The 18993-nt window shown below is 43.2% G+C and overlaps 1 protein-coding gene across 1 annotated transcript in view; it reads left to right on the top strand.

Moving 5' to 3' along the window:
• Positions 1–1388: 1388 nt before the first annotated feature.
• DopEcR (G-protein coupled receptor DopEcR) overlaps positions 1389–18993 on the top strand; it is a 159181-nt gene continuing 141576 nt past the window's right edge. Inside the window, exon 1 of the mRNA XM_037414280.2 lies at positions 1389–1510. The gene's annotated coding sequence lies outside the window, so the exon portion shown is untranslated. The remainder of the gene's footprint in view (positions 1511–18993) is intronic.

The following is an 18993-nucleotide window of genomic DNA, read 5'->3' on the forward strand; positions in this document are numbered from 1 at the left end:
CCTCTAGAATAATACTCTGGTATCGAGCATTATTATATGCTGTAAAATGAAGTGTGTTGATCAGAAGTGAATAAGACTACAAACATTGGCAGATACTGCTACTATTGTCAACACATTCATTAACGCAGTATTGACAGAAATAATAATAATAATAATAATAATAATAATAATAATAATAATAATAATAATAATAATAATAATAATAATAATAATAATACTAATAATAATAATAATAATAATAATAATAATAATAAGTTGTAAAGTCCACCATTAACTACTGGAAAACTAGTAACAGCGTTATGAGGAATTTTGTCTACTGGTTACTGTCATAAGTGCGTATTTTTTCACATAAAAAGACACTGGCCACTCAGCTTACCAGTCTGTTACTCTGGCCAGGGATTGGTTCAGCTCAATATCTGTGAAGTAGGTAAATAATGCGGTCTACAAACATATTCAGTGTCTCTTGTGAGGTTGTCATTGAAACTTGAAAGTATTAATGGTCCCTATATTGAACCTTATATTACCATATTACCGAACATCAGGACTGTGCAAGAGACAACGTGGATGTAATTTAATATTGCCTATTGTTTCTCTTCCACCCTTCAGTGGAGGTCGGCCACATTTGCATGCCCTAGTTTCTCGAGGTGACTGTTGAGGCTGAGTGTGAGTGAATTCACTCGCGCGTGCGAGCTGAGAGAATAAACTTCTTCATATCGTTCGGGGACCGGCGCCTTTCGGAAGGGTTGCTCGAGATCCTAAATGGGCTCCTGTCACTGCATGAAAAAGTGACGTCTTCCCGAGTGATGTCGTCGCACTGCATGAAACGTTTCAAATAAACTGTCGGCAGTGATGCACAGTCTGAGTATGGATACTGTAGCAGCCACCAAGGGCGCCAGGGTTAAGCAATTGCAGGATGAAAGCTTCCAAACAGAACCGAGTCCACGCTCAGTCGCGCAGGACCACATTTCGCCTTCCGCCGGGAACGAGTGAATCCGAAGAAAAAAAAAAGCAATATTAACCAGAACAACGGAGTGTTCGCTGCTCTTCCCTTCAGTGAGAGAGCAGGAGCAAGCACTGACGTCAGAGCGTGCATCCACGAATCAGGAAGCTAGAAACGGGGTCGCAGCAAGCTTATTTTGCGCTGGCCTCCACGCCAGTGCGGCGTGATGCTGCGCGCTCCACAGGCTCGCATTTTAGTGGGGTAAGCAGCGCCACCGGCTGGCCGCGGCTAGCGAGAGAGAAGAAAAAAAAAAAGGTGGATGGTGAGAAGAGCCGGGCTGCGCCCTGAAAGCCACCTGGACCGTAATATCTTGAAAAGCCGTTGTCTGCTGATCATCCTGCGCTGGATCACTGTTCTGATTGTGGTGGTCGCGGGTTCGTGCAACAGCCGTCGGTTGACGATGCGGAGTGAACAGAGCAACGGTCGATAGCGCGTGCCCGGAGGATGCGGCGAGAGACGTTTCCATGCGCAACAAGCGGAGTTTTTGCGGAGACGCCAGTCTGGGCAAAGGTACTTTCTCTTATTTCATTGCGCAAGCGCTTCCGAGAGCACTGCGCTCCTCCGAGGCGTTTCGCGCGAGCCGTTTTCTCTGCCAGCTTAGAGTGCAGGGCACGTTTCAGCAGAAAAAAAAAAAAACATTGAACGGGGAAAACAAAGGATGAGACGGCGCAGTTTCAGCGAGCGTAATGGCGAGCATCCTCGACCCTACCACGGCTAAATCCTGGGGGTGGTCCATTTGCTCGCACCAATGCACGTGCGACAGGTTGCGGTAGACGGTCTTCCTTTTAGAAGCAGGTGCGAAGACACAGAGTGCTTGCACGCACCGGGTTGAGACGGCATCGTTCTCGGACATAAAGAGCAGTGTCATCGGAGAAGGGAATGAATGGCGCTTCTGCTTAGCGCGCAACAAGCTTTGTGAAATGCACCCTGAGATACATGTAGAGTGGTGTATACGTAGACATTGTCTTAGTGCACATGTTACAAGCGAACGAAAAGCTTTCTGAACGCGGCCTCTGACCTCAGTGCTCAGAGAGCAGTTCGATAACACCGAGAGAGCGCTCACACAGCGGCCACGCGGCGTGCACCTCTGCGGGTGCTTGGGAAGCGGGCATTTCCCTTCCGCACGCCAAGATCAACGCCGCACTATCTCTGCGTGTCATATGTGAGCGCACTCTCACAAACCATCTCTTAAAATACTCATCTTCCGGGTAACCGGCCTGTTCCACGTTGTACTTGCAAATTACGCTCAGTAGCTCTTAGGTTTCTGACGATGGTTGTACTTTAGTCACGTCTAGAATACAACAATAGCAAGAAACCAACGTGCGTTCCACAATTATTCTATCCGACGATTGGTGCAAGAATTCTGGCAAGCGAGATGGCAAATGCGTGAAAAAAATTGAGAATAATGTTATAGACTTCATTAATTATTCGATATACGTAACGGTGACGGATGTTTGCAACCGTTCTCTGATCACTATATAGAAGGAATGAAATAGTAGTGCTTAAACATCGTTCGCACTTTCAAGGAGAAAATAGGCTCTAAGATAGTGAATAACCACAATTTACTAACTGGTTAGAGAACGTAACCAAGCATTGGGAAAATGAACGAGTGATACGGAAATGTACTCGCTAAGAGACAACGTATGAACGAAGGGCGTACATGCATGGCGAAAAATGAATGGCTGTAATTCAAACCTTATGGAATATCCTGTTGCTGCTTCTGAAGAACTCATCGAGACCTGAGCTGCTGAAAAAAACTGGCTGGTCAAATGTTACTTTCTGTGCTTCGAAAACGTAGTTTACTAGAAAGGCATGCAAGCGTACGAAAATGACAACAGTTTTAGTAATGCCAGAAGCACACTGGTTTTCCGCCACCTCACCTCGCATAACAAGCAACTATTAGGAGTAGCTCGGTTGTACGTTGAAATTGGTGCTATAATTTTGTCGGATAGTTTTTTCTTATTTTTATTCAACGAATACGCATAGCTTAGTGGCTCAAAAGTGCTGAAGACCGAATGAAAAATATGTACCGAATGAAAAATGCGGCATAAAGGCAGTATACAGACTTAAATATAAGGATGTTGGCATAATGGCCTGCACTTTTTTAAAAGTTCTTTTCTCTGCACGCCGCGACTGCTCAGTGGTTATGCTGTTTCGCTATTGACCCAAAGCTACTAGTTTTATTCAGGTATCGGTAGTCGCATTTCATTGGAGAGGGGAATGGTAAATGACCGAATAATGTGCGAAGTGAGCGCAATTCGGTGACTACAGGTGGCCGGAGTTATTCAGAGCTCTACACCACGGTAGTCTCTCGCAGGACAAGCACAGTCGGTTGAAGGGGGGGGGGGGGAGGTCGAGCACTACTTTACCTTTTGAAATTTTTGAGTTTTCAGTATATATATATATATATATATATATATATATATATATATATATATATATATATATATATATATATATATATATATATATATATATATATATATATATATATATATATATATATATATATATATATATATATATATGCACGCGTACAAACGCACGCTCCAATGTATTTAAAGTGTGGTTAAGTCCTACGTCCCCCCCTCCTCCTACCGAAAATAACTTCTGGCTACGCGGCTATCTCATGGCCGTAATCGCTTCTGGATGTGTAAGCTCCATAAGTCAACATACCATTATTTTCACTTACCTTTTCTTCATGTTATACAATTGCGCGAGCAACATTCCTTTTAGACAAATAGTTGTCACTTAGCACTCACTTCGCTCGTTCTCTGCAATCATTTTCACCGTCATCGAATACTACTGTTGGCCTCAGTGGTTAAGGTTCTCTGCTGCCAACCCGACAGTAGAGTGATCGATCACGGCGGTTACATCTCGATGGAGAAGAAGCGCTAGAGCCTGTGTACTGTATGTACGATGTCAGTGCACGTATAAGAACACACATGGCTGATATTTACGGAGTACTCTATACAGCGACGTGCCTGATAATTATATCGTTGCGTGAAACAACATATATTAACTAGTAAGTTGCACTTCTGTGGGAATGTAACAAAAACCTTGGTTGTTTTTCATAATCTAATTCTGAATATAGTCATCATCACTCTTACTATGCCCACTGCAGGGCGAAGAACTCTCCCATATTCCACCAATCAACGCGGTACTGTGCTTTCTCCTGCCACGTTATACCTTCAAACTTCTTAATTTTGCCTTCCCACCTAATTTTTCTTTGCCCTGCCACGTACTTGCCTTCTCTTGGAATATAGTCAGCAACCCTTATTGACCAGTGGCTGTCCTGCCTATACGCGCCACGAGCCAGGTACACGTCCATTTCTTATCCTTGATTTTAACTATGATGTGCTTAACTCGCGTTCGTTTCCTGAATATGGTGTATAGTAATGTAATTGTAATTGCATAGTAATGACATTTTCATAGAATCAAGTGGCTCAGCCTTGTTTATTCGGTTCAGTATAAGCGATGTTCACATAAATTTACTGAATCAGTGCCGAGAAGGGCTCATCACACCGACTCAGCGGTTGATCGTGGTAAAGTATTTGATTCTATTTATCCATTACCCTATTCCGGAACAGATATTACTCTTTCTAACATTCTTTACAACTCGTTCATTCTTTCAAGCATTATTACGTGTCATATCACAATAGCTTTCTCTTTTGACCATTGTGCTGGCATCACCGACACGAGTTTTGCTTAAAGTGTTTTTACCGTGGTAAACTTACAAAACTGATATCTAAATATGACTAGTGTAGTGGCCATAAGCGTGTGCGTAGAGGGGAACAAAGGGGCACCCTCCTCCCCTCTCCCCCCATTACCTAAGCAGGAGTGGTGTACGAAGCCTGCCCCATACTTTGACCTAATAGGGAGGGGATGCGCTCGATGAACCTTCGTCCCAAGACTTGGGTGCACGTTGAAGAGGCCCAAGTGCTCGAAATTTCCGGAGCCCTCCACTACGTAGTCTCTCATAATCATATGGTGGTTTTGAGACGTTAAACTCAACACATCATCAACCTTTGCCCCCCCCCCCCCCCCTCCACCCTCATGAAGGGCAGCAATGCACATGCGTATGTTAGTGTTATTTTAATGATTGAAGTTCAAACAGGATAAAACACGTTCATCTCGATCAGAGCCAACTGCTTAACTCATAGATGACTAGTGTACAGTGACGTAAATGTTGGTTATCCAATAAAAATCTCCGGTTAACAAATATATTGTTATCTAATAGCTTATGTAAGCGAAATAACGTATATATATAAGACCTCTTAGTGCGTGATGAAAAATTGTTACAAAAGACTCGGGCAGATCCCACGCACTGCGGGAATCGATTTCAAGCCGGAAGTGACATGCACAGCTTGTCATTTTCTTTTTTTTTCGCTTTCAGCGAAGCGCTCCGACGTGAATAATTTGTTGGTGGATATCTCAATAAAAACAGAGTAGTTTTATTGTGTGACTTTCGGGGGCTTACACTGACTTCTAATGATCGGGTAGCTTATTGTCTGACGTAGGCCAGTCCTCGTGTTAGAGCATGGACGTCGATTTTATTCGTACAAAGTAGACTGCGATTATATACATACATGAGTAGCTTTCGTTGGCGCATTTCTCCGGTGCCAAGGAACGCTGGACTATAGCTTGCTGAATCATAGGACTAGATATGCAATGTTAACTACACTGTTATAAAAGCACTCAGTTAGCACAACATCCAGAATAGACGTTAAAGAAACAGCATCCAAACCGATGCAAGAAAACCATCACCACAACTGATAATTGTCCCGCTGCGGTGGTCTAGTGGCTAAGGTACTTTGCTGCCGACCCGAAGGTCGCGGGATCGAATCCCGGCTGCGGTGGCTGCATTTCTGATCGAGGCGGAAGTGTTGTAGGCCTGTGGGCTCAGATTTGGGTGCACGTTAAAGAACCCCAGGTGGTCGAAATTTCCGGAGCCCTCCACTACGGCGTCTCTCATAATCGTATGATGGTTTTGGGACGTTAAACCCCACAAATCAATCAAATCAACAACTGATAATTTAATACATTTACTTACAGTTTCTACCGCACGGTTGCTGGCTGACAGTCGTTGCCAAATTAAAACGGTTGGTATTTCTTGTTTAATCCCTGCAAGGTGTGTAAAATTTGCAGTCTATGTTCGCGGTTGCTGGGATGTCATAAACCATGGGTTCTCAAAGTGATTTCCTTGGAACCCAGGAGTTCTTGATATATACTAAGTGCGTGCACGCAGCACGCACACAAACAGAAACGAAGACAGGAGAAAACACATAAACAACATACACTGTCGTGGACTTCCAAGATAGTTTGTGCATGATTTTATGCATGCGCACATGTTATCAACAACTCAATACATATCATGGGTGAACATACTAAAACGGCATTTCTCTGTCCCTTGAATACACGCTTGGCGTACTTACACACTTGATACCGGATTTCTTTATGTGAGCAGCCTCTACTATTTCTCTTTCTGTGTTTGTTTTCACAGGCTTTACAAAAGTCGCATGATCAAATTGTAGAGTGAATTTATACTTGTAGCAGTGAGAGGCTCCGTGCAGTGGTTCAAGGGGTTCCGCGAAGGACATCTTATAAGGTTCCGCAAGCGGCCACTACGAGTGCAACTTGCTCCTGTTTTGTCCCATTAGCAACTGGCAAATGCACTTACATAATAATTCGCATTGCATTTTGCACTTAACGAAGCCATCTTGCGTCGCATACGCACATCGGGTCTTCATGGGATAGTGAAAGGCCCAGCAACAGTAAAGGCTCGGCGTTTAGTACCCACCGTAGAAATTCCACGCATAATGGACCTGTGGTAAACCGAACGTGCTGGCAATTCATCCTCGTGAGCGTTCAAACGAGTTAGAACAGCATTTTGTACAAGCTAGGCACTTTATTTGTGGCCCATATAAAACGTCAGCTGTCACGTCACACAGTTTTTACACACAGAGATTTGCCACCGGCTCTATGTCCGTTTTAGAAATCAAACACGCAACGAGTGTTTTCATACGCGCTAGCCGTGTCGTGCCGAATAAGAGCTACATGAGCGTTTAGGCCTAGCTTCATGATCAGCGTTACAGTCGGCGGCCGTTTCGCTGCGCGCCTGACATGCCTCCCTTTTTGCTGCGTAAAAAAATAAAACAGGCCTCTGTACAGCCGGCGCGTTTTTCGCGTGAGCTCACTCCTTACGCTGCGCGGTACCTGATGCGTGCAGTGTGTGGTCAGCGAGTGCTTTACGGGACTTGTGGAGCGTCAGTGTATTATTGGGAGTTCGACATCAATGGCGACGGGCCAACGTCAAATAGGCACTTTTAGTTGGGCGTACGCAACGAGCCTACGTATGTGGAACGATACGTTGCGTAGGCTGCATGTGAATCGCTCAACGACACGTTTAGTTCACTGTATTGACCGTACCGAGATACGTCTGGTTCAACTAGACGTATGTTCTCAGAAATAAAACAGCATTTGGGTGCTTTTTATCGCCCTCGTGTGGTAGCAGCACAACATCGTCCCTCAAAGTAAAATATACTTCTTTTTGGCCGGCTTTGTTGCCCTCTGCGTTTGACGCCGTCGCTGCCGTTTTGCTATCTGGTTCCTATACCCATAGAGTTTCCTAATATACACTAGAGGGAACTCTGGCGCTAGTGTCTATGGGAGCTGCAACGCACGGCGCTTGAGCGAGCATGGAAATGATGGGTAGTGCACACATTTTTCTAATATTTCTACTTCTGCATGGTCTGTTTTTGGCTCCGTGTGTGTTAGTGTGGCTTGGAGCGGTTTTCTCACGAAACAAATATTAGCAAATGTTCAGCGGTTGCGCTTCATCATTTTATTCTTTTGGACTTACCTTTCCACATGGTGTCACGAAGTTCAAAACGGTTGAATTTTTTTTCAAAACAAAACCGGAACACAGCAATAAACAAAGCCGCAAGTACGATTCGCCGCCCGCAAGTTCGAAGACTAGGCAAATGTGTGTACTACCCATCACTCCCATGGTCACTGAACGAATGCAGTGCCAGAGTCCCCTCTAGTTAATTTTAGGAAACTCTATGCCTATACCAATCGAGATATCGCGAGAGCGTCACGCCGCGCACGCTTCGCCTCGTCACGTTTACTGAAGCCGCGTTTTTTTTTCAGGCGTACACGCGCATCTCTCGAATCGATGCGTTACGTACTGCACATGCGCAGTTCTCTTCCGTGGCAGTGCTGCGTACGTGGGCTCGTGACGTACGCCCAACTAAGTGTCTAATAGAGAGTTTTAGTCCTGCACACGCATTGTACGTGGCGGTTTTGCGTCCGCAAAGATGCCACGTTTTGCGCAGTGCGCATGCGCAGACCGCAACGCGCACGTATTGCGTTACGTACGCGGCCACCACGTACGCACGCATACGATGCGTGCGTACGTATGAGGTGGTCGCGACGCTCTCGAACGCGTTCGCGACAGCGCGAGGCTTCATTTCGCAAAATAGCGGCATAAAAGCGGCTAAAATATTACAGTGTACTAGAAAGAGATGTGTGCCGTGCGGTACCGGAAAGAGGGTCCTTCCAGCGATGACCGCTCCGCATGCCTTCGCAAAATAGCGGCATCAAAGCGGCTAAAATATTACAGTGTACTAGAAGGGGATGTGTGCCGTGCGGCCCCGAAAAGAGGGTCCTTCCAGCGATGACCGCTCCGCGTGCCTTTAGAGGGCGCTGCTGGCTACAGGAGCATAGAGTTACTCTGTATGCTATACAAGAACTCTACAGGAGCGCTACGCTCACTGCCGTGATGGTTCTGTGAGTGGGCTGTGTGGCCGACTTGTGTATTGTTCCCAGTTGTCGTTGCAGCTTTTTATGCGATGAATGCCACCTAATGGTGAAATTCAGCCTTTCCGCATAGGTACTAGCGGTTCTCTCGCTATAACGAGCGCACACAAAAACACCCGACTTCCGGGTGAGGTAGTTTAAACCTAGCGGAACCCTTTTCTTTTTGAAGTTACTAAATTTTATATAGTAGTGATGAACTTTCAAATAGTACTGGGTGGATTTCAAGGTATTCACTTATACGGCTTAAATATCTATTTTTTGCATACAACTTTTATGTTGCTTCGCATATTAAACGGCCGGGAAGCGTCAATCGAAGGCCTCTAAATCTTTCAGCTACTGCTTCTTCAGATAACTGCTCATGTTTTGCTTTCATTCGGCTCAAGCTAATTTTTGCGCTGCTAAGCTTGGCTTTCGTTCTCCCAAGGTTACGTCGTATATTGCAAGGACTTTGTTTTGTAAACATCTTCTGACATCGTCTTGTGGGAAGCTGGTTAAGTATCAGCTTTCTCTGATATTTGCTGTGAACTCAAGCACTGAAGTCATTTAGTACAAGCGTGCAGTTCTTCGAAGAGTACACCTCTTTAAACGATGGGCATTTACCAGCTAAAGGCTCGATTTATACGCCGGGACACAAAGTCAATTTGCTCACATTGTTTATCAGCAACTCTTAATCTTCTCGTGCTACGAGTTTCTCTAGACGCATCTTCTTTCCTCTTATGAGAATTTCAGCAGTTGCAGCACTTTCAGCAGCTCGCTTTTTAATCTGAATGAGTTTTTTCAATGCTACCTTGCTATGATCAGCAGCGTCGGCTTCCAACTCGGCGTAAAGAAATGAGTCCCCAACACATAGCAAGAAAACTTCTGACCACTCATTTGGAATCGTGAGCTTTGAAAATGACAGCCCTTGAAATTCTTGATCATGATCTTTATTAGTGGCACCATCTCGGCCAACATCATTCGATATCCTTTGGCATCCCTGTTCACGAACATCATCGACTGAACTGCCTTGAACGACGTCGTTCGACTGAAATTCTGACAACGTGTTGCTCTCACGTCTTCGCTTCGGTATGGAGAGAATCTGATCGCTAAGGTTGCGATCCTTCTGTTTTTTCGGCCGTGATTTTGAGAGGTACTTGGGAGCATCAAGGAAAATTATAGAAATGGCATCTTTTGATTAGGGTGGCGGGTGTCTGGGGATCTCAATAACCTTACCGTCGGTAGTCGTCTTTAAAGTTCACTGTGTGAGCCTTGCTTTGGAGTGTCGCTCACAAACAGCGCTGCTCTTGTCGAGGACTCGATCACTTCTCTTGATGTACCGCGACCATTCTTCTCGGCGGTGAGCTTCAATGACACCCGAAATAAGGAGTACACCTCTTTACCCTTGCGGTAGCCGCTGTTACAATTGGGCAAAAAGCAAAAAACATCTCGCTTGTTCCGCCGTCTCCCAGCCATTTTTTCTCATTCCAGTAGACAAGCGCAAACACCGCCGTAATTTCTTCACTCACGTACAGCACAATCTGGCGATGATCATAGTTATTCAATGCGAGAAACACCAGCAACGAGGAACTAACTGGTCACGCGTCAACAGCCAAACTGACAGTGCAACATGTGCTGACGCACGCGCTCCTCTGGCTCGCAGCGTCCCCCTAGCGCCCCGAGGATGTACTCAACTTCTCTAACTCAACCCACAAAGTAACATAGTATGTTACTCTATGCTCAACCTGCTTCATCACTGCGGGGGCCCCCTCACCTGTCCATTGGAACGCGCCGCGCACGGCACACGTCCCTTTCTAGTACACCATGGAGGAAGGAAAAACTAGTCCTTCCATCCTCCATGTAGTACACTGTAAAAATTTGGTCATTGATCACTCTCTCCAGACGTAAGACTATCGTCTTTCGACAACATGCAGATACGGGCCAATTTTTTTTTCATAGGAATTTGCCGCGCCATTATGTAGTATCAGCGTCACATTAAGCCGGTACAGCGTCAAGCCTTCGCGATAGCAGAGTGCGCACCATCCACTTATCACCATGGGCAGGCATGCGTATATATGCGCAGAGTGGCCGAACAGGATGCGCGCCTGACAATGATTAAAACTGGACGGTGTGCACTATACCATCGTTAAAGCGTGTCACTTTTAGGGTTTTAGTTGACCCTCATCATCATCATCAATATCATCGTTAGCCTGACTACGTCCACTGCAGGAAAAAAGGCTGTCAACTCGATCCTGTGCTTGCTGCTGCCACTTTATACGCGCAAACTTCTTAATCTCATCTGCCCAGATAGTACATCTATAATGACCAATTGGAGAACATAGTGAATTATCTTAAGATACACTTGGAAAGTATTGTATCTGATATAATCATTGCAGCAGTATATTGTATCTACATCTTGCCTGAGTATTTTGTACAGTATACCGCGATATGATTTCCAAGTACCTTTCTGCAGCCCTGGCTTCAGCTGACTGGATAATCTATCTTCTGACACTGCAACTGAACATGACTCTAATAAATCTCAGGAATCTCTTAGCACCTGCTATATGCCCTGAATTCTAATCATTTGTACTAAATATCTATTAGTATTTTTTATACTGACATGTAATAACGAATGCACTGCAGTCGTAATAGAAAACGATTATTTATCACAAGTGACCGGTGGTGGAAGTCCCAATATTGCGTCTCGTGGCGTTGTTGTTCACGAGCACGCCGATATTGAGAGTGCCAAGCACATCTTAATTTATAAAGCAGGACGGCCGGCGGACCAGCATAAAACAGCCCATCTTGCTGTTAACCCATCGGAGAGCCCATACCTTTAAAAAAAAAAAGCTTGTTCAATGCCTATCGGCAGATGTGGATATGCACATGACTTTTTTTCAACTATTTTTCGCTATAGAGCAGCGGGCAACCATATCGCTATCGCAGTTTTACCGAAGAAGCTTCTAGTTAAAGTGCTTTCCACCGGCTATCTCTACTTTGGAAAGCGGAATGTGCTGGACACTCTGGATATGTGCGTGATCGGAAAAACAGTGCCGCGTGTTGTAATTGAGCTATTTCGGCAACCGGTCACTTGTACCAAGTTTTTTTCGTTGCAGCTGTACGTTTTCGTAAGGCAAAACATATTATGCTTTGCTGTGCATGACGGGGTTCCTTATTCCCGTCACTTTTAAAAATAATTTCTACGTGAGTTTGGTTTAAGGAACCTTTTGCAACATGCCCAGTTTTGCGATAAACTTTATTTAGTTATTTTATTTATTTTCAAATACTGCAGCCCCGTTATGAGGCTATCGCAGGAGTGGGTACAAAGCAAGAAATAATAAAAAGGTACAAAACAAAACAGCTGAATACACAAGTACATTGGCAGATCATAGAAATACAAAAATTTTACAAACAAAGTTATACAAACAATGAAAGGTTTACAGCACACCGTCTTTTAATGCCTTCAAAAATTCATCTTTCTGCAAAGACCGAATGTGACCTGGTATGAGGTTCCACATTTCAATACATCGAGGAAAAAAGGTGTATTTGAAGAAATCAGTACGAGGATGAAACACAGATACATTAAGTGCGTGGCTGTTTCTGGTAGATGATGGTTTGGCAGGTGTTATGTAGTTGTTGTGTGGTGAATATTGCGGTGAATTAAATAAAGAGTGAAAAAGTTTCAGAGACTCGATGTCTCGTCTTTTAGAAAGTGATGATAGACCAAGCTGCGCTAGATGGCATGATGGTGAAAAAATTACGATCATAGCGTCTGTAAATGAATCGAATAGCTTTTTTCTGAATGAATTCAACGCGTTTTATGTCAGTGATTTTATAAGGGTACCATACAGTGGCTCCATACTCAAGGATCGGTCGTACGAGGGTTTTGTATGTAAGCAGTTTTGTTTCCCATGGGGCTAAACGTAGTGAGCGGTTAAGGTATCCAAGTTTCTTCAGAGCCTTGTTGCATGTTGTATCGATGTGACTAGACCAAGATAAGTTAGTAGTGAAAAGGAGACCAAGGTACTTATATTGTGAGACCCGCTGCACTACATAGTTATTAAAAGAATAATCAAACACAGATGGGGTTTTCTGTCTACTGAAACACATAGTAGCTGTATTTTGAAAGTTAATGCACATCTGCCAATTTCGGCACCACCTGCAAAAGTTTAAGAACGATGTATGGAGTGTATGATGATCATCAGGTGAATTTATTACGTGATATAAAACGCAGTCGTCAGCGTAAAGACGAATTTTAGTGGAAACTGTGTCGGGTAGGTCATTTATATATAACAGAAAAAGTAATGGCCCTAGCACGGATCCCTGGGGCGCTCCGGAAGATACACGTGCTTTAGATGAATGGAAGGTGTTAAATGATACGTATTGGCTACGACTTGAAAGGAAACTTCTAATCCACTGAACAAGCGATTGGTTTTTTAGTAAGAGATTGAGTTTATATAGAAGTTTTGAATGGATGACAGTATCGAAGGCTTTAGAAAAGTCTATGAATAATGCGTCCACCTGAAGACCTAAGTCAACAGCTATAGATATGTCATGAGTGAATTCTGTCAGCTGAGTTATGGCACTAAATCCACGCCAAAACCATGTTGTGCATTGGACAGAATATTGTTAGTTTCGAGAAAATTGATGATGTGTTTGAAGACAATATGTTCCAGTGAGAGGTTAATGATATAGGCCTGTAATTTAATACAGATTGCCTACTACCTGATTTGTGGAGTGGAAGGACTTGTGCAATTTTCCACGATGATGGAACAGTTGATGTTGATAATGATTTGTGGAAAATTACTGACAGGTATTGGCTTGTCCATAGAGAATAGCGATGAAGAAAAATATTATTAACATTGTCTGGGCTAGACGACTTTTTTGAATGAACATTTAAAATCAAATTTAAAACGCCTTCTGTAGACGCAGAGACATCATCAATAGAAACAAGCGAGGCATGAAGTGGAGTGCAAGAAGAAATTTCGTGATTATCCTGAGCAAAGACAGACGTGAAGTATTCGTTAAATGCATTGGCAATTACCTGCGGCTGGCTAGTAGGAGCTTCATTAGGGACGAATGTACTAGTAGAGCATTCCTTTGGCGAGATTGAGCTCCAAAATTTTCGGGGATTATTCTTAACCATATTTGGCAAGGTAAACGAGAAAAAGAAGTCTTTAGCAGCATTTATTTTCCTGCGAAGTTCCTCCTTCGCTGTATTGAATTCAGCTCTACGCAGGGCATTGCCATTACGACTCGCATGCCTTAGTCTTGATAGTCGACTCTTTAAATGCAGTATTTCTCTCGTTATCCATGGAAGTTCAGTATTTTTCTTTTTAGTTTTCAGTGGTACATGTGTTTCAATACATACTATAACAAGGTTTTCAAAATAAGACACCAAACTGTTGACATCACCAGTATAGCTAAGTTCTTTAAAAATGTCAAACTCGCTGCTTAAGGTGTCAATTATAGACACATCGTCAGCCAGGCTATAATCGCGAAAAGTTGTATATTCATTGCGGCGTTTCGAAACTGTGCAATTAAGAGAGATTAGTACACCTCTATGATCAGAAATACCATTAATGACCTGAGCTGTAAACTTCCTTGTATACAGTAAAGCACTGAGAAAAACGCAGTCCAGTATAACATTGTCCCTTGTGGCATCAGTGACAACTTGTTTAAGACCTAAGTTTAGTGAAAAATTAATCACCTTTCTACAAATTGATGAATCGGTGCCCAAAGTGGAGAGCGATGACCATGAAATGCCAGGCACATTAAAGTCTCCCATGCAAATTAGGTTACCTGAAGAAAAGCCTTTTTGTTGTATAAAACTACTGAGTACTGTGAACTGATCTAGTGATGAACCTGGGGGACGATAAAATACACCGACATTTATAGGAGAGTTCGCGATATGAACCTCGCACCAGACGGTTTCAATATCTGCAGGTGACTTTAATACAGAAAAACTTAAATCAGACCTCCAGAAGATGGCAACGCCGCCACCTCGGCCATGCAATCGATCAGCACGAACAACATTGAACCCTAGTGGAGTAATTTCAGAATCATATATTCGCCATGAAGCCAGGTTTCCGTGACGCCAATAATGTGAGGACAGTAGGTAGCAAGCAAGTCTACAAAATCAGGAAGTTTATTAGTGAGACTTCTGGCATTTATATTGAGAATACACACCTTATCATGATTCGGTCATTTCGTAAGAGTGGGGCGTTTAGAAGACTGTTTGGTGGATTTTACTAATGAGTTGGAAATACAATCCCAGTCATACCGCGCATTATCTACATATACATGATCGTACCTTAATTGCACAGTGAAACCGTCATTCCTAAAGAATGCAGTGGCGTCCCATAGGTTTTGGCGAATAATCCGTATGTGTTCAGAGAAGTCCTCCGTTATACGCATGTTAAAACCCATCAGCTTAAAGCCATTCTTCAGCACCTTAATCTTTTCGCGGAAGTCAAGAAGTTTAAGAATGACCGGGCGAGGTTTACTACCAAAGTATCTACCGATCCTGTGGAATCGTTCGATCTGCGGAAATTCAACTTTAGGTATGTCTGAAAAAAACTTCAACAGACTGGCCTCTAAAGAATCGCTATTTCCATCTTCTGATTCTTCTAGACCGTATGTGATAATGTTGTTTCTGCGTGAACGATTTTCTAAATCATCATTTCGAGAAGAAAGCTTGTTGACTGTAGAAGACAGCTTTTCAATTTGGCAACGCAGTTCGTCGTAGAATGTAGCATTGTGAGAAGGTGTAGTCTTCTCTAGAACAGTTAAGCGCGTTTCGATGGCCTCAAACCGGGAGTTGACCGAGTTACGCAATTCCGCGACATCGTGTTCTATTTTCTTCTGGCCAGATAGAATTTGAGAAAACATCTCTGAAATAGACCATTCATTGTCGGCATCAGAACTTGATGGATTATTAGAATCCGTTCGAGTAGGAGAACCTGTGCGCGATGTAAGGCCTGAGTTAGCCAAATTAGCCCGAGTTAACCTTTGCGGAGGTCCCGGGTTTAACTCCACATCGCCGCTTAATAAGAGACTACACACGCCATGTACAATATCAGCATATGATGAAGTAAGCATAAATGAGCAAATGTGGGGGCAAGGTACCAGCAGCAAAAATCGATCGTCAGAACGAAGGCAATAGGCATTGCTTAGATAACGCACCTGCACAAGGAACAGACAGCGATTAAGCATTGTCCTGGTGCTGCTGTCACCTTCCCCACTGAAGCGATGCAGTTGCGGCGGCGCTTTTATATCCTTGGCCACCAACGTCACATCGGTGGGCGTTTTCAGAAGTACGCTGTCATGGATGATGTCATCGAAGAAGGTTGCCGGCATGCTGACGAACGAACCATGGCTTTGCTCCGAGAGAAGGACAGAGCAGTCGGCGCGCACGCAAGCCGAAACTTGCGCGTGTCGATCAGCAACCGGTGAAACATCAAAAACTGTCGAAGATGTGGCTACCAAGGGAGCCGCCAGGCCAGCGCAAAACTGCACAAGGAACAGACAGCGATTAAGCATTGTACCTTCCCCACGCATTGCGTTGTATGTGGAGTACGTTTCGTGTACTTTATTCTTGTTTTGTGAACGTTACCTGAATATGTCAGGTAGCTGCTTCCCTTATGTATTGCCCTCTACCACAGTGCTCCCGATGGCGTAATGAAAGAATAACTACGAAGAAACACAGCACTAGACAGGAGTTCCGCTGCACATCCAACCATACACTTAGTGACAATGCGGAGAGAACAACAACAAATAGTTCTTCAGACCACTTACAACACCATTTCTAGTGCACAAAATGGAATGCTAGTGGTTTAAATAAAGCTTCAAGTCTGGATATAAAAGAACAGTCTATTAGGAAAACTTTGGAGCGCTTTTAAAGTGACCGGACGCTTAGTTCCGAACATATTTATCATACAGGATATAAATAGCCAACGAAGAGAGTAGTTCATTACATTCAGCTTTTTTTTAATAGTAGCAGCGCAGCGAGAACATCAACACGGATAATATATTGTCCATTCTCAGAGATGAAGTTCTGCAGAGAAGCACTGCGTTGTAGCTAGAATAATTATATCAATATAATTCAGTTCGAATAAAAGAGGATGAACTAAAGATCAATGATGAGTATATATGCCCAATGATCTCCACTATGAAAAGCCGTTATCATAAGTTCTATTTTCTAGTATTTATGATGGCCATGAAGCTCGAGATAAGATCAGAGTTATGAAATCATATTAATTGTGAAACACTGTTCCGACGCCCGGACAGGCCGTTGGATACACCTTACACCTTCTCAGTTTAGCGAACGGACGCGCCACCTGAGAACGAGAACACAAAATAAGCCGTATTGCTGGTCTCTTTTCAGCTGTTACTCTTCGGTTTGAGGTGAAAATCTGATGTGATATATATATATATATATATATATATATATATATATATATATATATATATATATACATATATATATATATATACATATATATACATATATATACATATATACATATATATATACATATATATATATATATATATATATATATATATATATATATATATATATATATATATATATATATATATATATATATATATATATATATATATATAAGGGAAATAATTGTATGCTTAAGGGCTCGTTTCTTCGTGTTTTGACACAATATTCTTGCGATCTGACAGACAGTAGTGCAAAAGAAAGTATAGGGGAAGGTATTAGACCACATGGTAATGTCAATGTGAAGTAAGAAAAGTGGGCGAAAAGATGACTTGCCGTGGGCAGGAACCAAACCTGCGACCTTCGAACAACGCGTTCGATGCTCTCCACTGAGCTACCACAGCGGCTATCATCCCAGCCACTTTATTGGGTTTATATGTGAATTTAAACATGGGAGTGTCAGTCATACCCACCTGTAGCCATGGCGGTGAGTGTGGCACACTCTTTATGAGCCTGTTTGGCGTCACGTAGCACGTGAGCTTATTACGAGCTGGCAGCTGACCAATATACCCTCGTATACAACCTAAAGGCACCAAGTCTGCCAGTACGAGACCCTCGTTAATAATTAGGGGAAATTGTAACTTGAGGGCTCATTTTTCCGTGTTTGGACACACTATTCATGAGATCTAACAAACAGTAATGCCAGGGAAAGTATAGGGGAAGTTATTAGACCAAATCGTAATGTAAATAGGAAAAAAGAAAAGTGAGTGAACAGATAACTTGCCGTGGGCAGGAACCGAACCTGCGACCTACGAAGAAAGCATTGGTGCTCTACCACTGAGCTACTACAGCGTCTATCCTCCCAGCCACTTTATTGGGTATATACGTGAATTTAAACGTGGGAGTGTCAGTCAGCGCCACCGCTAGCTATGGCAGCCAGTGTGACAAACTTTTTTTGAGCCTGTTTGGCGTCACGTAGCTCGTGAACATATTACGGGCTGGCAGCTGACCAATAGATACAACCGAAAGGCACCAATTCTGCCAGTACTTCAACCTCAATAATGAATAAGGGAAAGAAGGATTTTAAAGGAGAATATTGATGTCTTGTGTGGTCCCTTATGCCATATATTTATTCATTCATTTTCCTCTAAAACATATCCTAGTATACTTAAGACCGCCAAAATAATACCAGTGTACAAATCTGGTGATCGGAATCTTCCGGACAGCTACAGACCAATATCTGTCCTGAGTAGTATTAACACTATGCTTGAAAAACTAATTTCGTCGCAATTAAGGCGCTTCCTGGGTGAACAGAATGTACTTTGTCCACAGCAACACGGCTTTGTTGCAAACAGGTCCACTTCAACTGCTGTTTCGATGCTTACGCAATATATTAATTCCGCGCTACATGAAAACAACATAGCAATAGCAGCATTTTTAGACATACGAAAGGCATTTGATGCTATTAGTCATTCCATTTTACTGGAAAAAATGCATTCCTATAGGATAAAAGGTAACTCGCTTGATTTTTTTTCTAGTTATTTATCGGCACGCAAACAAAAGGTAGTCATTGGTGACATCAAATCATCTTACGGTTATATTAATTGCGGGGTGCCACAGGGTTCAGTTTTGGGCCCTATATTGTTCTCTCTTTATATTAATTATGTCCCGCGATCCCTACAGAGGTCAAGGGCACTGATGTACGCAGACGACACTGTTTTAGTTTTCACAGGACACTCCT

This window comes from Rhipicephalus microplus, chromosome X (assembly GCF_043290135.1).
Source record: "Rhipicephalus microplus isolate Deutch F79 chromosome X, USDA_Rmic, whole genome shotgun sequence".
NCBI lineage: Eukaryota > Metazoa > Arthropoda > Arachnida > Ixodida > Ixodidae > Rhipicephalus > Rhipicephalus microplus.